The sequence below is a fragment of the Lissotriton helveticus genome, chromosome 4_1, assembly GCF_964261635.1.
Source record: "Lissotriton helveticus chromosome 4_1, aLisHel1.1, whole genome shotgun sequence".
Lineage (NCBI taxonomy): Eukaryota > Metazoa > Chordata > Amphibia > Caudata > Salamandridae > Lissotriton > Lissotriton helveticus.
In genome coordinates, this window is record NC_136063.1 from 608,936,692 (window position 1) to 608,956,057 (window position 19,366).

Genomic DNA, 19,366 nt, shown 5'->3' on the forward strand with positions numbered 1-19,366 from the left:
AGGGCGTAAGAGGAAGCTGAAGTTCTCAGAGCAGGAGCTCGAGAATCTGATAGAAGGGGTGGTGGCCAACCACGACAGACTCTTTGGGATCAACTCCAGGAAGGTCCCAGAGCAAGACAAAAGGAGGATCTGGCTGGGAATAGCCTCCAGTGTGAACTCCGTGGGTGTGGCCGATAGGTCATTGGAGGAGCTCAAGAAGCGATGGTATGACCTCCGAGGTCGTGCCAAGGTGAGGGTGGCGGAGCGCCTTGGAGAGGCATCGGGCACTGGAGGTGGCGGACCTACAGTCCCTCCCAACACACCCTTGGAGGACCAGGTGGAGAACACCCTTGAGAGGGAGGCGTGCGTTGGCGTCACACTTCTGGACTCCTCCCGCCCCAGCCAAGACACCCAAGGTAAGTGGCATGCGACTGCGACCCTGTCCCCTATGACCGTCCCTGACCAAATAGGCTCACATAATGGCCCTTAGTCATGCCTTTGTTGCGCATCAGGAAATGCCCTGAAGCATTGTGGGAGATGTAGTATGTCCACAATGTAGTAGTACCACAATGCAGCCAGACAGGTTCCAAAGTACGCAAATCCACAGCCATCCAGGGAATGTCACCCAGCATGCATGTAACATCAGCACGTCTGACAGTCACATGCAACTAATGAGTATCCACTTACCCTCACAGGTGGCGCAGAAAGCAGTGACAGTGAGAGGCTGCAGATAGATGAGGAGGCCCAGGAGGAGGATTTTCAACCGGAAACCCAGGCACCAGCCCCAGCCGCTGCAACAACACCAGCAGCCAGGCCCCCCACCGTTGTGGCCCCTGCATCTGCCGTTCCACCCGCAGCCAAGGCCAGGCCCCCCACCGTTGTGGCCCCTGCATCTGCCGTTCCACCCGCAGCCAAGGCCAGGCCCCCCACCGTTGTGGCCTCTGCATCTGCCATTCCACCCGCAGCCAAGGCCAGGCCCCCCACCGTTGTGGCCTCTGCATCTGCCGTTCCACCCGCAGCCAGAGCCAGGCACCCCACTAATGTGCCTCCAGTCCCTGCCGCACCAGCAATGCCTGCTGTGACACCACCTGCAGCTGGTGCTACGACATCTGGGCCTGCGACAGCGCCAACACAGCGGCCAGCCACTGTGACAGGCCAGCAGAGCAGGCGTGGGAGTTCTCGCCATCACACCACAGCTCCAATCAGCAGGAGGGGCAATGGACAGCGCCATGCCTGTTTGAGCGTAGAAAGACGCATGCTGAGGATCCATCAGCGCTAGTCACAGCAGCAAGGTGCCATTCAGCTCCAGCTGCACAAAATTGGGCGCAATGTGGCCGGAGTGGGAGACCGCATGGACCGCATGACGGCGGCCATGGGCCGCATGACTGCAGCCATGGAGGCAAACACTGCTGCGATGATCAAGCAGCGCAGTGCAGCAAGCCGGCGCCACCACCAGCTCATGAGCCGGCTGGCCTCCTACAGCAGGTCTAATTATGTGGCTGCAAATGCCACCTCACAGTTGTCGCGGCGGTCACTCACACAGCAGCACCAACTAGTACAGTGCTGTGAGGACATCACCAGGGTCCTGGAGCACCTAACCACGGCGGTAACGGCACTACACCCTCCTGCTCTACCTGCCACTGTAGGGGGTGACGATGGCAGTGAGGGGGCTTCCAGCGTCAGCAGCCAATCTGCCACACTAGTCCCGCCACTTAGGCGCAGCACCAGGGCAACGCCAGGTACAGGTGCCCCGGAAGAGGATGAGCCTCAGAGGCGCTTGGGCATAACGCGCAGGAGGCGCAATTGACTCTGTCAGAAAAACACTGGCACAGGCTGACTATAAGCCTGCCATGTACTTTCACACTGCAGTATGAAGGAATACTGTTAGTTGTAAATAGTTGTACTGATTACCTTTTTTTTGTGAATGAAACAAATATATTTATTTTGCAGCACACATTAGCCTTGTGTAATCATTACATTTTGCATGCAATTGTGATATGTGGGGTGGGGGAAGTGGGTGGGCTAGAAATTGTTCTCTGTGATGTGGTTGCGACGTCTGTGGCCTTCAGCTGGGTTCTCCCCGCGTGCATGGTGCGCATGTGCTGGTGGCCGGTCGTCCCCTTCTGATTCACTGCCTGAGATCTCAACAGGTATCCGGCGCTTGGTTGCAATGTTATGAAGCATTGCACAGACAGCCACAATGCGGCAGCACGCAGCAGGACTGTAATACATGGCCCCACCTGTCTTGTGCAGTATACGGAACCTGCTCTTGAGCAGCCCAAATGTCCTTTCTATACAGTTCCTTGTCCGGATGTGCGCAACATTGTAGCGCCGTTGCTGAGGTGTGGCAGGGTAGAGGTAAGGGGTCAGGAGGTATTCCCGTAGGGCGTAGCCACTGTCACCTGAATGAGAGGAGCAGAGGTTGATTGCCTGTGCAGCGCAGTGACTTCATTGCAATGTGACATTGTCGACAAAGTGTACTTACCAAGTAGGTGTCCTTCCCCAAACTCTCCCCTGAGCAGTCGTGTGTGGAGTCCGCTGTGCCTGAAGATAAAGGAGTCATGGGTACTCCCTGGGTACTGGGCGACAATGTCAGTGATGATGGTCTTGGCATTGCAGACCATCTGTATGTTGAGGGAGTGGTAGGACTTCCTGTTGCGGTACATATACTCCGTGGCAGCTGGTGGGCAGATGGCGACGTGGGTACAGTCTATGCAGCCGAGGACATTGGGAAAATGGGCTACATTGTAAAATTGTAGTTTTGTCAGGTCCAATTCCTGTTGGCTCGTGGGAAATGTGATGTGGCGGTGGAGCTGGGTGAGCATGGCGTCAACGAAAGTGTGGAGGCAGCGTGACATGGTGGGCTGGGATATCCCCCCAGCAGCCGCTACTATGCCCTGGAAACTGCCGGAGGCCAGGAGGTGCAGGCTGCACAATACCTGCACATGTGTAGGCACCGAATTGTTTCGCCTTGTTGGGTGCTGCATGAGGGGGTCAAGTTCATGTATCAGCCAGATGATCATTTCCCCATTCAGCCTGTATTTAGCATATATCTGTTCTCTGGTTTGGCCCAGCAAGGTGACCCGCTGCCGGTAAATCCTTTCCTGCCTCATGCGTCTCCTCCGTGCTGCTCGCTGTAGCCTTCGCCGCCTCACCACCATGTACATTCCTGGCATTGTGGAACGCCTAATGCTGCTGCTGAATGTCCTTATGTGTGATTGGTCAGGCCTGGACCTGTTGGTGATTGGCCAACTGTTTTTCAAATTTTACTTAATCATGGCTTTTATGGTTACCACCTGCTTTGAGTTGTCCTTAATTTGCGCCGCGCAAAAGTGCGATTTTGGGTTTTTTCGCTATTGTATATTTTTCATGAATGCCGATAGAGAATATATTGCGTTTCGCTATTCTTTTCGCAGATTCCGTGGTTGGTCGCTATTTCCGTATCGCTAATGCTCGACTACCGGGAATCTGCGACTATTATAGCGTAATCGCTATTATAATCGCTATTCTGTGTTTGCGAATTCGCTATTTTGTTCTTGAATGCCAATTCCGTATTTTGCACCCGGAATTGCATTTTCGCAGCGATTGCGGGCGCTATTTCGCTTCATGAATCAGGCTGTTAGTTGTGACTGTAAGGCTATGTTCAGATTCACCCAAACTAGGGCAAATAGTTTCCATATTCGCTTGACCCCCCCTACCACTTCCAAGTACAACCAATGGAGAAGTTACCACCTCCCTCGTATCATCATCACCAGATGAGTGGGTTGGATGTCAACTGCTTCCAGACCACTATATCGATTGAAACAGGGTATTGGAAGAGGATTGTGCTGTTGATCAAACCATACCCCATTAAACTGATTAGCACCAAAAGGGGGCCTACCAGCTCTTCTTTGTACTGTGTTCCATCCTCCATCAAGACCCTCATCCCACTGGTTTATGTTATGATCCAACAGAGGCTCCCTTCTCATTCCCCCTCTCACATACTTAGAGGCTCTCAACCAGCTCCACCTATTACTGCCATGATCTGCAACCATATAAAAATAGGAAAGGGGTTTAGCTAAAATTGAAGAGTTGATGTTACAAGGGGGCCCAGCACAAATATGCTCCACCGATCGTGAGTCCTCAAATGTCACAACCACACAGTCGCCCTGGATGTTTTTTTTATTCTCACCAACCCACGGTGCTCTCTCCACCATAAGCAGATTAGTACGGATATTGGGTGGAAGTGGGTAGTTTCTATCTAACCAGTGGCAGACTTTATTTTTTAGGGCCCAAAATGGTTCTGATGTTGCGAGGGCAAGTTCGGGGACACCTGTTAGAACTATAACATAAGGGCAGGCGTCAGGTGGTAGACTAATATTCCGGCGTACCTTGGGATTCACTGGGAGTGATGTAAGGGATTTAGGAGCAGGGATAATGGGTCCATCTTTTTCCAGCGATTTGCTAGGGACATTAGAAGGCAACTTAGTGATACAATTTATATTGCTCTTAGGGGTGGGAGTTTTGGGCAAGCACGTTTTGTGGGTGGGATTTTTTCCTTCAGACTGTTTAGTCGATAGAGGCGGTTTTGACCCAGCCAAAGCTAGTGTGCCCGGAGCTTTTTGGGTGGGAGCATTAGGCCGGGTTTTTAGCTCCCAGTTTAAATTCTGGAGCTGATGTTCAATGCCCTGTAATCTGATCTCCAAAGGAGAAAGTAAAGATTTAATGAGATCAGATAAGGAGCTCATAAATATACCGTTCCTATCTTCTGTACCCTCTGAAGTTTCATCCAGGCTGCTCGCCTCAAGGATGCTTTCCCCACTAATATTTGAGGCTGTATCATCAGGAATGCCCATCGATAGGGGGCGGGATACATGAAGCGCCTCTACTCTCCCGACCCTATTACCCAAATTGTCCAAATTAGCTCTCCCCTCCTCAAGCCCACCACTGGTACTGGCAGCACCGCTGGGGCCTCCTGCCTCATCAAAAATAACTATGTGGTCGCCATTGTCCTTACAATGTGGTTGGGTGCGTTTAGGGATAGCACCCTCCAGTATGCCCCTTTGTGAGAGTGTCGTGTCTTGATGGTCAATAGCTAACAAGGGAACCAAAGAAGGAGTAAGGGAGACTGCTAATAAGGGGGTAGAGGAAGGGTTGGATTCAGGAATACATTGGGATTTAATTGGTGTGTGTGCAGAGGCTATAGGGCCTAGTGAGGACCTTCTCGCTTGTGCGAGATCCTGGGACACCCTTCTTTCCATGAGGGCAATTCCCTCATCAATTAAAAAGTTAGTGCGCACAATGAAATTATCTAGTGTGCCTGTCAATTTAGAAGCTCCAGCCGCAGCTTTGCTTCGTGTTTCACGGGTGCACATCACTTTGGCTGGAGATTAATACCTGGATGAGCTGAGCACAACCCAAAGACCCTAGTTCCTTAATACCTCAAATAAAAATAGTGGCACACAAATTTGCTCACGTTACTAAAGGCCCCAGTGATTATGCATAATACAATACAGTCACCTGAAACAAAACCAGGAGTTCTGGCCCAGACCAGACCCTACGGGCCTCGGAGGGCCTAAGAGGGCCCGCCCTTTGCCCGGGCTTAGCCCCGGGCGCTCCTGCGCGCTCCCGCGCAGCGGTGTAACGAGTCAGTAAAGTAGGGAGGAGGGGTGGGGGGCGTTGCAGGCAGGGAGAGTGGCCCAGGTGTTGCCGGTCAGTTACTCACGCAGGGGCTCCTGGGAAGTTGAGTCCCTGTGAGACAGCTCGCAGCCCTGCTGCCCTATCAGCGCTCCCCACGGCTCAACAAGCAGAAGTCCAAAAGCCCTCAGATGCAGTCTCTGCCTCAAGGTCCGACAGCGATGCGGGACCCGCGAAGAGGGTCCGGCGAGGTGCTGGCTTCCTTCCAGGGGTCAAAGCAGCAAACAAAGGTCCGTACCGTGGCTCCAAGAACAGCACAAAGGGAATCCCACAGGTGAGGGCGATATGCAGGAATTTGAAACACTGAGGCGGGGGCGTGGCAGGCAGGGAGAGCGGCCCAGGTGTTGCGGGTCAGTTACTCACGCAGGGGCTCCTGGAAGTTGAGTCCCTGTGAGACAGCTCGCAGCCCTGCTGCCCTATCAGCGCTCCCCACGGCTCAACAAGCAGAAGTCCAAAAGCCCTCAGACGCAGTCTCTGCCTCAAGGTCCGACTGCGATGCTGGACCCGCGAAGCGGGTCCGGCGAGGTGCTGGCTTCCTTCCAGGGGTCAAAGCAGCAAACAAAGGTCTGTCCCGTGGCTCCAAGAACAGCACAAAGGGAATCCCACAGGTGAGGGCGATATGCAGGAATTTGAAACATCGACGCGGGGGCGTGGCAGGCAGGGAGAGCGGCCCAGGTGTTGCGGGTCAGTTACTCACGCAGGGGCTCCTGGGAAGTTGAGTCCCTGTGAGACAGCTCGCAGCCCTGCTGCCCTATTAGCGCTCCCCACGGCTCAACAAGCAGAAGTCCAAAAACCCTCAGACGCAGTCTCTGTCTCAAGGTCCGACAGCGATGCGGGACCCGTGAAGCGGGTCCGGCGAGGTGCTGGCTTCCTTCCAGGGGTCAAAGCAGCAAACAAAGGTCCGTCCCTTGGCTCCAAGAACAGCACAGTACCAACAGGTATGTCAACAATTGTCTCGATAATAATCTCAGTGTCTCCTGATTTCTATTGAACGGGGCAGTCAGCCGTCGGTTCCCCTGTGTTTCACTCCCTTTGCCAATAAAGTCAGCCTCCTTCTCGCGTTCCGTATCGCCGAGTTAAAATCTTTAATGAGTGTCACGCTGCCGCCCGCTCTCCACGGTGGGTCTCCCCCTCGTAATTGATTGTTGAAGCCCGAGTGCAGGCGTCCAGCCTATTCAAGTCTAGATGGGGCTGGGCACAGCTCCTCCCTCCCATCCTGCCAGTGATGGCCCATTCAGTGACACCTATGTTTCCCATTGTGTGTGACTGTCTAGGAGGAATACACAAAGCCCAACTGTGCCCCAAACCAAGTAATGTGAACCAGAGACATTCTGCAGGCACCAAATGGTTAGGGCAAGAAAATGCCAATTTTCTAATGCGGCAATTTTAGAATTGTAATTTAAAAACTAACTTCCCCATAAGTTAAGATTTTAAATTGCGATTCCAGAGACACCAACCATGAAGGGGTTACTGCTTCCCATTTGGAAATTATAGTTATAAAATGTAATAAGCCCATTTCAGTGTTATCCTATGGGAGAGGTAGACCTTTAATTAGTGACTCAGAGGACATGTACATTTTAAAAGTACATGTCCAGATTTTTAACTACAATATACACTGCCCTGGAGGTGGTCAGGGTCTACCTTACGGTGGTTTACATGTATTAAAAAGGAAGGGTTGGGCATGGTAAAAGATGTATTTTACCAGGTAGAAATAGCAATTTAAAACTGCACACACACTGGCTATATTGGCAGGCCTGAGACATGTTTAAAGTACTCCTTAAGTTGGTGGCATAATTAGTGCTGCATCCCAATAAGTAGCGTTTTATTTACAGGCCCTGGACATGGGTAGTGCCACATTACTAAGGACAAGTAAATTCAATATATGACAATTGTGTATAAGGCAATCTAACATGTTTTAAGGAATGAGCACAAGCACTGTAGCACTGGTTAGCAGTGGTAAAGCACGAAGAGTCCTAAGGCCAGTAAAAACAAAGTCAGCAAAAACAGAAAGTCTGAAGGTAAAAAGGTAGGGGTAAAACCACACTAAGGATGCCATGTCTAAAAATCATGAGCTGTAGAAGTCCATATTCACAAAGCAATTTTCTTCCAAGAAGAATGTATTGGAGAAGAATCTTGCTCATCTTAACAAAATTCATACGGATTCCTCTCCTTAGCTGCTTGTTTTTCCTCCATTATGACTGCTTCCAAACTTCAGCAGCAACAGAAAGAAAATAATGTCTTTAAATAACTGAAGAGAGCCGACAGACCTTATTTCACATGCTTAGCAATAGAGAAGCATATTGTATATCTCCACTGGACCACAACCAAACAGGGCTGGCTTTAGCACTGGTGGCGTCCAGTGCGATAATCCTTATTGGCACCCCCACACTTCATGACCTCCTCCTCAAATGTTCTCACTACCACCAGGCATCATCATAGCATCCCAAAGTTTCACACAATCACCTATGGAAATAGAGCCTTTTCAATTCCCACAGCCATGTTGTGAAATTGTGTTCCTTCCATATTAGGAGCTGAAACAAACCTCTTCATATGCAAAAAACTGTTCAAAAGTGGCTATTCAATTATTAATCAGCACCTCTCCCTCCTATTGAAGGCTCTGTTCATACAATGTGAGAAATTGAGTTGCTGGTTGATTGGGGTGTTAGCCTTGGTCAGGCAACAGCCAGAGTCCCTTTTAGGGTGAACGACAAAAGTCACTAAATTACCTCTGCTTAACCGTCTGGTACCTTGGCAAAAAAACTGTCAGGCTCAATTTACAGGCAATGTGCAGCACGCTAACAGTAATGAAGTGAAAACACAAAACAAGACAAATCCCACACCAATTTACAACAATTTAGTAACATTTAATAAATTATTTGACAGCAAAACAATCCAATCACTAGAATCAGAGTTATGAATTTCTAAACTTTAGGTTAAAAACTAGTGCCTAAAAATCAAAGTGCCAACCGCAAACATCTAGTCACGCAAGACCAGGTCAAAGTCCAAAAATATGTCTGACTGTGATGGAGCACTGGTCGCATACACAAAGTAGACTGGACCTGGTTGGCACTTACCATCGGAAATAGAAGAAATTCTGGTGAAAAATGTCTATGAAAGAAAAGTTCAGTGGGGCAAGGCTGTAGGGGGTGTCCAAGGAGGAAGCATTGTCATAGGGGATCCGCTGGGCAAAGTTGCGGTGAAGATATACACGTTTGGACTTAGTCTCTTTTTTGGAAGTCTGACGTCTCCAGCAGGATGAGGCAGGAGGCTGTAGCCGACGAGAGTTCCAGGAGGTGGATACCTCTTTAGCGGAGGACCGCTGAACAGGATTTGTTGCTGCGGTCAAGAACGAAGTGGGAGCTGCCGTCAAGGAAGGCCTACCAGTGATGCACCTAGGACAACTAGATGAGCAGGTTGGTCACAGTCTTCCTACAGTTCCGAGAGCAGTTTTTAGCCCAAAAATGTCAAAGTCCCAGGTTTGGGAGTATGGTTATCTGGGCACTTTTAGCACCACCACCAAAGGTCCAGGACTGGAGGGGCACCACTTGGGTGTTAGGACTCACTCAAGGTGGGTCCAGGTGAGGGTTCAAGATGGTGGGAGCCTGTTATGTCCCTGTGCCTCTGAACAAGAGTCCAGTAAACTAGCTTTTGGAGTCACTCTAGCAGTTCTGGGTTTGGGTGAAGAAGCAGGGCTCAAACAGCAGGGCAGGCCTCTGAGGGTTTAAGGCAAGCTCCGGGCAGCAAATCAGTCCTTCTAGGTGCATTAAAGCAGTAATGTGGAGTACGTAGTAGGCCACAGCAGCAGGCAGTCCTCTGAGAGTCCTTCTGCAGGTCCAGAAAAAGCACTGACTATTTTTATACCTTGTGCCTTCTTTGACGTAGGAGAAGTTTCAAGAGGCTTCTCTTTGAAGTGCTAAGAATTTCCAAACCTCCTGTCCTGGCTCCAGGCTGGCTTCAAGGACAATGCAGTGATGACAAGCTCTTTGTGTGAAGAAATTGTACAGATAATTTAGTTGTAAGTTGGGCGGTTCCCAACTGTTCCTACTCATCCTGTAGAAAAGTGGTTTGCTGTTGCAGTAACCCCACCACGTTTGTCAGATTTCTGCTGCACTTTGACTTAATGTGCCCTTGTTCCCTGCCAATCAGGTTCCCAGGGCCTTTGTTCTTTCCCAAAACTGTGCTCCCATACCACCAATTGGCACCTCTCTGGCTAGATCTAAGTCCCTTTTAAAAGGTACCATGGGTACCAAGGGCACTGTACCAGGGAAGAACTCAAAGGGCTTTAGCACATATTGTACCACCCTTAGAGGCCCTGTACCTCAAAACTCACACACACACTGCCATTGCAGGCTGAATGCTTTGGTGTAGAGACAAGTGAAGAGTGGACATGGCACATATACCTGTGTGTCATGCCTGCAACCTACTGCGTATGGTGTAGGTAAGACACCCCTCTAGCTGGGTGCACTATACCACTGGTGAAGGTACAGTAGTATGAGCACTGTACCCCTACTGTGTATGAGTCCATTCTTAGTCATTTTAATGTAGTATATCTATAAAGAGTATATGGTCTGGGTGTTTGTCATTACGATCTCCACAGCACTATAATGGCTTTACTGAATTGTGGAAAGTTTGGTAGCAAGCCTCTCAGCATAATAAACCCACATTGATGCCAGTGTGGGCCTTTTTATACAATGCACTCAAAGGGCATCTCAGAGATTCCCCATGAAAAAAGACCAGCCTCTGGTAGGTTACCTGACTGGTAAACACCAGCCTGCCACCACAAGACATGTTTCCGGACCCCTGGGGTGGGAACCACCTTTGCTCACTGGTTACAGAAAGAAAGCCTGTCCTGGCCGCAAGTGGTCACACATTCTCCAGGTCATGAAGAGCCATCTGGGGCAGGGGAGCTTCAAAGGTCTTGCCCCCTTTGTAACACAACACCCAGCCTCTCCTGCTTTCAGGAGCAGGCCCCCTTCCTATGTCATCCCCTTTTCAATGGGAAGACACGCAGGTAAAATTGGAACAGCCCAGAAGGTGAGCCCACCTCTGCCAACCTTTCCCCTCAGGTGGGGGAAGCAGAGCACTCTTCAGTGCCCGACATCTTGCAGATGGCAGGCCCTCTCCAATCAGTGTTAGAAATTGTGCCCACTCCCCCACGTGGGGTGAGCACACCAAGGGTGTATTCAGTTGGCTACTGACCTAGAGACCCCTAAAATGCCCACTAAATACAGTATTTAGGTGGCTGCCCTGAACCCAGAAGGAGATTTCCCCAACCAAGAAGCAGGAGGACGAAAGAAGACACACAGCAGAGGAGACTGCAGAGAAGAACTGACTTGGCCCCAATCCTACTGGCCCATCTGCAGTTTCCAAAGATCCTGCACGAAAAGTTGCCTTGTCCTGCAGCCAGCATCCTCCAGAACCCATAGGAGGACTGACTGCCTTCAACAAAAAATGGATCTCATTTGAACAGCAGCTCCGTTCTAACGAATCTTCAAAGAAAGACTCCAAGCATGCTGAAGACAAAGACGCCAGAGGCCTGGAAACACCACTACACCCATTGCCTAGGGCCCAAGCCTGAGTGGCCCACCTGTCCTAGTGAGGTTTGCCAGTACTCCAGAGTCCTAGTCCACTGTGGGGTGACACCTCTAGGACTCCCCGACGTTGCCTGTATCCTCTGCACAGAGACCTACCCAACCGCGAGTGGCCAGGTAGGGTGAAATCCAACCTCAAAAGGGATACATGCATCCAGCCGCCCTGGAGAAGAAGGCCTGAGGTGCACCTACGTCCCCGAGCCCTCCTGCTCAGCTGTTGGTTTCTTCCGGAAGACTTCCTGGAAAGAGCCTGCAGCCAAAACCCAAAACGGACAATTCCCATTGAAAACGACAGGGCACCCAATGCCAAATCAACACCCTGCACTCAGCTGCCCCAGTGCCGCTGTGGGTGCACCTTATGTGCTAAATTGGATCACCCTTTGCCCTAAGCTTATGTCTAGGAGCTTTGCTCCCACATTCAAGTGACATGCCCTTGAGCAACCACCAACCGGAGGACCCCTATCCTGCCTTGGATATTATTAGGCCTCAGCACTCGCACTCAGCCACCCTAGTGCCACTGAGGGTGTTCTTTGAGTGCACCCTTGACCCTGGATAAACCCTGGTTCGAATCCCAGAAATTCAAACCCCAAGACAGATTACTCACCTTAAAACTGATAACCTGATTTTGACCCCTAGGACTGTATTGATTGTTTTTCTGTGAAAAGAAGTGTGGAGTTGAAAAGTGTATTCAAATCTAAGAAACTGTGTTAAGAAAAACTGTTTATTATTTTTTATACAGTAAATGTCCTAGTGTGATATCTAGGCAGATCACACTGAGTAGAAAAAGAAATTCTGAAAGTAATCAAAAGTAATTACAACTGTATTTGTAAATTTTTACAAAGCTGTAAGAAAAGTCTCTATTCATCCAGCTTCCTTTTTTTAACAATCTGTCTTCAAAAGTATAAACATATTTATCTGTACCAAGTCCTGCTTGGTTCTAAAATAAACAACACCTAAAATATTTTCAGATACAACAATTGGTCAGAGCTCAGTCTTTGAGTGTGGGAAATCATTTCTTGCCTGAGTGTGTACAATTAATGCTTAACACTACCCTCTGATAGAGCCTTTCTGCTCGCCCACACTACCACAGATATAGAGTAAGGTATTATCTACCTTTAACAATGTAAGCCTTTGGGGTTCCACTGGACTCTGTGAATGCCATACCTTACTTCGGTATTGTACATACAGATCCAGCTTCCTACACATCCGACCAGCAGATGGCCCATTCTGGCTCACCTAATCTCTCTATTGTGTGTCTGGGTGGAATTCACAAAATCTAACTGCCAACTACACCCAGTCATGTGAGCTAGGAAAGACTGCAGGCACCGAATAGGAAAGGGCATTTTCAAAATTGAATTTTAAAATCAGTTAGGCTAAGAAAGTTCCACATCATTGAATAGCAACTGATTGAGGTCTCAGTGAAGCAGTTGACTTTTGTTGGGAAAGCTCGAAGAGGGGTAAATGTGAATCTTATGCTAATAGAAGGTCCCTTGTAGCATGATCATTTTTTCGCCTTCAAATATTCCCACCTTGGACCTTTTTTGATGTTCAGAGAGGCCAAAGAGGGCTCCACGAGGCCTGATCCCATCTCTGCAAGGTCTCACTGAGAAAAATTTGCTGCTGCAGAATGATGGGAGCAAACTGAATCTTTGGCCCAGTGGCTAAGCACCTTCCCCGGATTGGCTTGGCAGTTTGGTCCCGGTCCTCCAAGGGTCTTTGGAGGCAAACAGTTTTCAAGTCCTAGGTTTTAGGACAAAATAGGAAGAGTACACTTTGATATTATCCAGGAGTCCTGAAACTTGGGGGCAGCTCTTGGTGCATAATATTCTGGCAGAGGCCAGTATCGTGATTTAAGGCAGGTCCAGTTTGAACTGGTCAGCTGGGAAATTGAAGGGAGTGTAGCTAGTTGTGTCCCTATAGTCTGAACTGAGTCCAACCTTATGACCCTTGGCGTCTAATGCTTTATCCTGGGTACTAGAGAGAGAAAGCAGGTTCAATATTCTAGGATCTTCTCAGGTCACAGACAGTTGGTCCAGTTCTTTTGTGATCTTCCACAGATCCAGAAAGTGTTTTGCATAGAGTACTATGCTCGGAACATTTATGCCTGGCCCCTGCCTATGGATGGGGAACCTTTTGGACGCGCCCAAAACAATGGGACAAAAGTGACAATAATCACTTTTGCAGCATTTTATGTGTGCCCTATTACAAGCAATCTAACAGGAAGATGGCAGAAACATTCTCACTCCGTGCCTACCCTAGAGCTGGGGCAGAAGAATTAGCAACCACTCATTTGTGCTACTTCAAAACAGATTATGGGTCAGCTCCTCTCCCACTGAGAGGGGTACCTGGCTAACAAGAGGGACAAAGAAGCGGAAGGCCCATGTGTTAGCTACAGTTGATTATGACAGGATAGGCCTCCTTGAAGTTAATTAGGTTCCTCTCCAATGCAGTCCTTTGTCCCAAAATTAACTATGTCCGTGTGTTCTAGATGGAGATAATAATATTAAATGTAATGTTGGATCCCGATGCTTTCACATTGAACAGCCAAATCTGCTGCTGTGAAAATAGATTTTGGGCCTTTTCACAGTAAGGAATTGTCTAACATTAAACGTTTACATAGATTACTGTTAAATACCATGTACCCTCCCTTATGGACAGTAAGTCTGGCTTTTGGTGACTATTTCAAAGGAAGGTTTTGTCCTGTCAAAAGGAGTTATATTGATTGATCGAAGTTGCTGTTCAAACCTGTAAAGACAGGTTACAGATGGCAGGCCTGCAGTCATGTGTACGCTGTCACTGCAGTGAATGGCGCAGTGGGTGCTCCAGTCCACTTAGGACTTTTAACTTACAGTTTCTGGGTACATTTTTATACTATATACTAGAGTCTAAAAGTAATATAAATATGCCAATCTGGAGTATGCTGTTTGTTAGCAGCGTAGAGTGCACAGAGTTATACAGCTAGTAAAAACAGTCAAGGCAAAAATCTGGAAGTACACCACGTTTGAGATTGCGATTTCCCATGGTGCAAAATCAATTCTCAGAGGGAGTCAATGGGGGTTGTGTATGAGAGGTAATTTTAGGTCAGTTGACATAGAATCTTTCTAAATTATTGTAAGACTTGTTTTCTCAAATACCAAACTTCTATAATGAATATTATTATTAGAATATAAAGTGAAGTAGTAAGTTTTTGCAATCTCAATTTTATTTCCACTGTGTTTTTTCTTATTCAGTGAAAAAATAACAAGGTTTCATTTTTAGAAAATTATAAAATCTGACGTGGCCACCACCAGGCATTTCAGTTGGAGTGGGTTTGTACAATCACTAAAGAGTAAAATAATGCTGTATTCCAGATTAACCAACAACAGCAATATATCTCACATATGTTCATTGTGGATATTCAGAAAAATAGAAAAATTCAAAAAAGGTTCCTCATATTTTTCTGTACCTTTATTTTTGACCTACAGTTCGGATTAAGGCCAACAGATGTTTGCTCTCATATATATCAGTTTAAATTCATATACTTCTGTTTAAGTGGCCAAAACCATTCACCAGAATAGAACCACACTGCTATGAGAGAGGTTCAATGTTAGATGGTGGATGATAACATTGTTTATATTAAAACTGCACCTGAAGGAGCATCCTCTAACAAATATTACACCTTTTTAGAAAGAGGAAAATTTGAAATTGAGCTTTTATCAGAGGTTGCAAAATAATACTTTATTTCAGTCAGCAGGCATTGTAGTTCTTTATCGGAAAAGCTGAAATATGGAGACCAACATAGACTGAACAAAGGCATTAATACCTGGGGCATATAAGCTATTTTCAAAGTAGAGTAGACTTTTTTAAGGATACGATGATGATAGAAGAAGGTTGTTGTGCTTCGAAATACTGAGGGACAAAGGTCAAGTTGAAGTGAAATAAAAATCTAAGATTGTGAACCACCTCAGATGGACCAGGTGGTGGACTCATAGTCTGTGGCAAATCTGTGAGCACTCAAGTGATGAATGGGTATGCTGGTTTCAATAGGACACACTGCACACTCGGCACAGCGGAAACTCTAGGAAGCTTGAAATATAAATCTGCGAAAGTTTGCACCTTGCAAAGAAATATTAGAGCAAGGAAACACACTACTATATATTCCCACACAGGTGACTCCAAATATATCCTGTGGTATGCTTCTGACCTAAATGTCTCGGGTTGTTGTGCAATGTTGTTCTTTGGTGACATAGATGGTGCACTGTGAGTGAAGATGAATTGTAAGGTTTGAGGCACTGACAAAGAGAACAGTTCAGAATGGAGAGATGCCACGGGTCTTGACTATTAGCTTGAAAGAGGGGGGCTTTGATCTGAGTTCTACATCAGCTGGGGTGGATGAATGCCCAAAAGAAATTGCAGGATAACAATTAAAAACAGCATTTTGTAGCTGGATAATATTTGGAGGTAAAACAGGAATTAAGCTATCTATTAAGTATAGGGAGCCACTGAACTATGTTGTATTTTAGGGTCAAGAATAAAATCCTGATGCATGCGGTAAGAGCAGGAGAAATGTCTATTAATAATGTTCTATTTAGCGCTGTCCATACCTAAGACATCTGAAGGGAGCAGCTTCCTGATCTACCACCTGGGATAGTACTCTGTTTCATTTTGCTAAACAGTCAACTGATTGCTCTCGGAATGTACAGAAGCCTTAAGGTCTTGTAAATGAGGAGCCCAGGGAAAAATGGAGGAAGAGAAGATTGCAGATAGCACTCCAATATGATTACAACCTACCTACTGTAAGCCACGTGCTTGCCTCTTCATAGAAAGAACACAAGTGATATTGATACCTCAGTGGTCAAATGGTATACCAGAACTTTTCAGTAGTATATTCAGTCTTTCTTAAGAGTCCTGCTTCATGCAGAATTGAAAATTCATAACACCATTATCCACAAAATTCACACCTTATTCTTTTGCAGGACATATGACCAACAGATATTTTTCAAAGGCTTTGGAGTACCATCTTCCTCTTCTAATGTTTGGTTATCAACAAAGACCACATGCCTCTTTTGAGGAAAGGATGGAAATCAAAGATTAGAGTCTACCATTTCATCACAAATAAAAGCAGTTGTGTTCATGGAAGGTGAGATTTTTCTTTGATCTCAAGGACTGGAGAAACCTGACTTTTTTGAAGGAGTTTGTCTAGAAATTGATAAGATGCCAAGTATGTTTCAGATCTGCCATTTTGAAAGTTTGCAGCTTATCGAACTCTAGGATGCCTTGTGCTTTAAAGTCCCTAGCAGAAATAGAAAGCGTGTCACAATACTGTAAAATATACATAGGGTTAGTGCAAGAACATTAGTCTAATTTGTTTGTACCACAAGAACAACGGGGCCCATGGTCTTTAATTGGAAAAGTCTGTTGCTGGAAAATTTGGAAAAATCCCAATGATGTCCTACTAGCAAATATGTCAGATAGCGAGAGAGATCAAAAAGAGCGAGTTGTAGAAGGAGAGCTTCTCCAGCTGACTGAGTCCAAAGTTAGGTTTTTGTGCAAAGATGCACTGGCAAGGAGATTCAGTGAAGGAGACCGGCTGGGTCATAGCCTAGTTGCTTGGCTGTTGAAGTCACAGTTCAGAGTGCATCATGTTGTAGGCATAAAATATGAACACAAAGATACAAAACTTCAAACTGAAAGTATTTGCATCATATCATGAGCCTAGGTACACTCCTCACTCTTTGGTGCAATCAATGATGGCTTTATGACAATATCTAGAAGACGTGGAGACAGCTTGGGGTTGACAAGGAGCATAGACAGGTTCTGAACAGGCTTAGATAAATATAGAAGGTGTACATGGCTATTGACAGACTAGTTTCTTGGAAGGCTGGCTCTGACACACTAGCTGCAGAGTTTTATAAGGCATATGAGACTTAACCCCTTCATGCTCATGACGATCCCAGCTCGTCATGAGTCACAGTGGAGCTGGGCTCATGACGAGCTGGGCTCGTCATAACGGCCGCAGCTCGCCCACGCGCAATTGATTTCCCGCCTGTGCGGGAGAGTTAATTAGAGGGCGGGGTCGGGAAGAGCCCAGCTGGCCATGAGCACAGCTCCACTGTGACTCATGATGAGCTGGGCTCGTCACGAGTAATGCGGCGCCGCGGCACCCCCTTTCCCCTGCGCCGTGGGGGAATTACCCCCACGGCAAAGGGGTTAACAAGGCCCACAGAATTTCATGTTGTATGAGAAAACCTTAGAATGTGGTGAACTCCCTCCATCCATCAAAGAAGCAATCATTATAACTCTTTAAAACCCGGAACGGAATAACTAATGTGCCAATCATATAGATCACTATCGCTAACCAATATAGTCAGTAAAATTATGGCACAAATATTGACCAGTAGAATAGTGTCACCTTTCTTATGGCCTGATCAGTTCAGGTCCATCCACGTTAGAACCAGATTCTTCAATCTACAAAGCGTATGTGCAGTCATATATTCAAATTAGATTGGACATCTTTTCATTCTGTGTGTTTGTTGAAACATAGATGTTTGACTCATGAGAATGGCCCTTACTTAGAGTAATGTTGAAAATGATGGGGGTGGGAATCTTTCTTCCTGCAGTTAAATGCTGTACAGCTAGCCAACAATCAGAGTAAAAAATAAAGGTCATCTCCATTAATTACTGCTACTGGGCCCTGGCAGGGCTGTCCCCTATCCTGCTCCTTTTTGCCATTGTTATGGGGCTTTTAAACTGTATGAACTTCATTCACACAGGAGTATATTATTTTCAACTCATCACCTGATAATATATGTGTATGTGCACCACATTCTATTATTCATTAAAAGTCCAGATACAAATGTCCCTACAATTCGGATTTGATTTAGGGATCTGTATTAACTATGTCAAGTCAGAACTATTTACGGGTTCAGGTTGAAGGTCTATAGGTTGTATGATGTAGTTCTTACTGATAACTATGGCCAATTGATGAACAAATTATCTAAACAAGTAGATAAAGTACCCACTCGCAATTGTGGACAGGGCCGTTATAATACAAATCGCAGTGTTGCTGAAATTCTTATATCTATATAAAGTAATACCCATTATTCTCAAAAGGTTCTTTTTTTCTTTCACTTAAGTTTAGTAACTTAAATGAGTGTGGGCAGTAAGCAGCCAAGGGTTCTTTGGGACATTCTCACCTTATCATATGATAGGGGTGTTCATTGCTATAATACCTGTTAACATAATGCTCTAATATGGTTTAACAAAGTCAAATTCTGATGTTATGTTATGTTATGGTATTAAATCTTTTGTATCGCGCTCTGTTACTACAGAGTATCCTGGCACGGTGAGTTTTAGACAAGGAGAGTATCAGAACATAGCATAACCAACCCAACTAGAGAGAGGCATTAAACAGATGGGTTTTTAACCCCTTCTTAAAAACAGAGATGGTCGGAGAGGCTCTAAGGTACAGAGGAAGTGCATTCCAGGCTCTGGCGGCTTTAACTGCAATGGACTGGCCTCCCAGTCTGGCATATTTGTATCTAGGCAGGACCATTTGACATTGGTTGGCAGAGCGCAGTGCACGGTTTGGGGTGTAGAATAAGAACCGTTTCTGCAGATAAACCCGTCCAAGACGATGGACCGCTCGAAATGCCAGAACCAGAACCTTAAAAAGAATTCGATGCGGCACTGGAAGCCAGTGAAGGCTTCGTATATGGCTCCGCACACTGGATCTCCTAGGTAGCGAGAATAGCAGACGAACCGCCGCATTTTGGATCACCTGCAAGCGGTGTACCATGTAGTCGGGCAAACCACTAAATAGTGCGTTTGCATAATCGAGCCGAGACAGAATCAGGGCTCGTAATACAGTCTCTTTGGCTACTCTAGGGAGAAGAGGGAAAAATCTTCTCAAAGTTTTAAGAGTGGCGAAGCAAATGCCAGTCAGTTTTTTGATGTGGTCCAAGAATTTAAGGTCCTGCCAAACCAGACCCCCAAATTCTTGGCTGGACCTCCCACTGAGTTAGGGCAGGGCAGGTCCGAGGGCCATATCTGGTCCTTAAAGTTGTCAGGGAAGGAACCAAAGAAAAGGACCTCGGACTTGTCCTCATTGCACTTAAGTTGGACCTGTGCAAGCCACCGAA

The 19,366-nt window shown here is 46.9% G+C and overlaps 1 protein-coding gene across 1 annotated transcript in view; it reads right to left on the reverse strand.

Moving 5' to 3' along the window:
- Positions 1–19,366, reverse strand: part of LOC144828035 (lectin-like) — a 333,296-nt gene that overhangs the window by 149,105 nt on the left and 164,825 nt on the right. The gene's annotated exons all lie outside the window — the stretch shown is intronic.